The 3,411-nt window shown below is 36.1% G+C and overlaps 1 non-coding gene across 1 annotated transcript; it reads right to left on the reverse strand.

Annotated features, from left to right (window-relative positions):
• Positions 1-451: 451 nt before the first annotated feature.
• Positions 452-2,431, reverse strand: LOC106170411 (uncharacterized). The gene is made up of 3 exons (XR_015331988.1): positions 2,123-2,431; positions 1,540-1,618; positions 452-1,268 (listed from the first exon to the last, which is right to left on the reverse strand). It is a non-coding gene; the product is annotated as an uncharacterized LOC106170411 (transcript).
• Between the last annotated feature and the right edge of the window lie 980 nt (positions 2,432-3,411).

Consider the following 3,411-nt stretch of genomic DNA (forward strand, 5'->3'; position numbering starts at 1 on the left):
TTCCTACATATAGCGGTAAAATTCCCGTACAAAAATCACTCAGAAGTGACTTTTCCTTTCTGCTTAAATCTATACCAAATTATTTTGTTTCTTAAACTTCACATATGAATTTTAGGGAATTTAAGAATTTATTTTTTCCCATACATTCTGAATTTTTTTAAGAAAACAACATTCACGACGTTTTTTGTATTTTAAATTTTTAAATTATTAAAATATTTGATTGGTTTGGAAAGTTACTCTCCATCATCTCATGCTTCAGAGCATCAATTTGTCTTTTTCCTGAAAGTTGATCAAAAATTCTATTGTTTTGAACATTTGTCAGATCTTTCCATAATTTTAGCATAATAAGTCATCTACCATATTTCATATGAATCCACCCAGGCAGACTTCGGGCCTACGTTATTTTGAAGCGAAGCAATGAACCCCTAGGTAATACTTAAAATGATGTACAGAGAAAAATCCCAAACACATTATGTTCAGTTTCAGAATTTATTGGTGTGTGTCTCCTTCCTAAAAATTGATCTACCAGCTATTGGGAATCAATCACTTCAGACACACCCCAAAATAAATATATTATACATAATCATAATAATATGATATATTGATTCCTTGATTTTAATAACATTGCACGTGATATCAGACCGATCAAGCTTTATATTTTGCGGTACACACAAAGCTTTTAATTACAAAGCTAATAGCTTAACAATATAACAGCATCACTGTTCAAAATGTACTGAAGGTATTATTGTAAGAATACCTGAATTACGTACATTGTAGAATTAAATGGCTTGAGATATTGAGACGCTGGTTAGAACGTTACGTAAAATTATATAGAGAGGTAAAACCACAGTTGCTTTCAAGCTCTGTCCTGAAACTGGCCTCTTGGCGGAATTTCTCTGTGTCATCGTATTTCTCTACACGCAGAGTAAAGTTTGACTGGCGAATATAAAAATTTGACCGTGTCATTGCCTCGTATACGGTATATCCAGCGTGCCAGAAACCAACAGTGGGCTTAAAACTAGCATGCCTTGCAAATCTATGATGGCGATCGACATGTGGTCTTTTCACCAACTTGAGCACCGAGTTCACGTTGCAGAGGAAATAGTCGGGGTGGTCCTTGGACTCGAATGAGACTGTCGTCTGGTGTCCAGTTAAGCCCGGTAGAACGCGGAAGCAGCGAATGCCGAAGCCTTTTTTCAGAGTAGTAATTCCATCGTCATTAAACCCCCAGCTGTAGCCTGGCGACGCCAAAGATTTAAACACGAATACTGAAAGTGATAACAAGCTTTTTTTTTTTTACAAAAATAGAAACGCACTTAATGCAATAAATATGTCCTCCCTCTCTCTCTTTCTCTCTCTCTCTCTCTCTCTCTCTCAGTGTGTGTGTGTGTGTGTAACTTAAAACTAAGCAAACATACAAGATTTTTTGGCATATTCACTTATTTTCCGATTAGCAAATGTATAAATCAGTTTCTCTGCTTTAATACTTATTGGTGTATAATCACTGCGTCTAGTAAAGAGTCTAGTGAACTATCGTACCTCCTTCTATGAGTAGTTTGGATGCCAGGCCCAGGAAGACGACCAAATATACAAGCAATTTTCCAGTTGTCTTGCAAACCTGTTGAAATGACATCGAATATTCTGATTCACTTGATTACTGTGTAAAATTTATCGAATATAAAAACAATTTTTATGTAATTTTAAGACCACTGAATGAATTAACATATACAATCTTACATTCTAAAGTTCATAATATCCTTGCTTACAGAGAATTCATTTTACATATATCCACATGCTTGATCAGTGTTTCATCTGGCGTTTTTCAGATTTCAATACGACACAGCTTATGCTTCTAGTTGCACTTTCATTTTTCCTTTCAGGATCTGTGCTGGCAGTATCATAAGGCTCACATGACTGTATAATTACTACTTAATATCGAATAACTTATTTGGACTATGGTTATATCCTGATATTTCGTTCTTCTGTACAAGTCGGCCTTTTGAAAAATTCACAAAAAAGACTTCACCAAAACTGATATGCAATTGCTCCAACAAATCTTGTCCACATACATAATGTATATTTCTCTAAAGCTGAGTTTCTAAAATTAAGTCAATAGACTTACCATTGTCACAGAACCGGTTGGTGTAAATCGTTGCTTAAAAACAAAAAATTTGTTGTTTTTATAGAAGCATAACGAGCATGCGTGCTTTCGGACTGACATCATGTAAATCTTTTCCAGCCCATAATTTGACAGATTCCTCTCGCCTTCGTAGAAGTGAACAATTCCTAAAAAAAGTTTTAAATGAAACGGATGTCTGGAAAAAAGGTGAACATTACATGTTGTTATAATAATCATTGTGCTTTTTAAAGATAATCCGAACTCACTTGGCCTTTCAGTCCAGACCTGAACATTTCAGAAACGACAGAGGAAGTTTCCGGTTTATCTTGTGTGAAAAAATCTTGTCTGTTATCTGAAAGATGTACCCTATGCCTGCGAAGTGAACGAGTGCGTCAAAAAATGTCCGGTGCCTCTAATCTGAAAGATGTACCCTTAGGCCTATACCTGCGAAGTAAACAAGTGTACGAGGTTTCGCGTTGATGAAGAATCACATCGCTCAGTATATTGAGGTATTTATGTTACACACTTTCGCCTCTTTAAATGAATAAATATATTGATATGTTTTTAATATATGAGGTAAACAAAATTTCTCGCACTGCCAATAATTAGTTCTGCCCTCACCTAGTAAGGTCGTTGTTTAATAATGTCAGCGATTTTTGTCACTGATAACCATTATATTAAACTTATATATACTACACTAAGAACAAGTGCTCTTATGCCAAGACAGTTCCTTGATTTTATTAATAAAGAGGGAAGTAATGACTTTGTGTAATGGAACATCGCCATCTGGGGCTCATATCTCCTGATAAAAAAAAATTAAAACCAAACGCTGCCGCCAGATGGTGGTTCACGCCCTGGTCGTCCAAAATGATCAATTTCCATGAGAATATTGTCTACTAAACAAAATAGAAAAGAGTTATCTGGCATTGTCCTGCTGGAGCAAGCGTAAGGTTGGGTATTGGCACGCCCCTTCCAGATCAGACAGCCGTGACATGATGTTAACATGAAATTCAGATTTCTAAACTTGGTTGTCTGGTTCCAGTGTCCACTAGCACAAAAGTTTGTGGTTAAAAATGTCTGAAAATTTAATTATGGAACAATCAAGTGCACCAGGACGGTGTTTTGCCGCTGAAAACAGTGACCAGACTAACACGTGCATTTTGAAGCATTGTGGTCAAAACAAAAACTTTTTTATCTGCTATACATACTGGGTAGTTACAGAGTTGCGTCGGTAACAGATCACCATCTCCCATCAATTCACAAAGCAGCAAAATTGGAGATTGACCACCATC

The sequence above is a fragment of the Lingula anatina genome, chromosome 1 (genome assembly GCF_051362555.1).
Source record: "Lingula anatina isolate TDL-2025a chromosome 1, LinAna3.0, whole genome shotgun sequence".
Classification (NCBI taxonomy): domain Eukaryota; kingdom Metazoa; phylum Brachiopoda; class Lingulata; order Lingulida; family Lingulidae; genus Lingula; species Lingula anatina.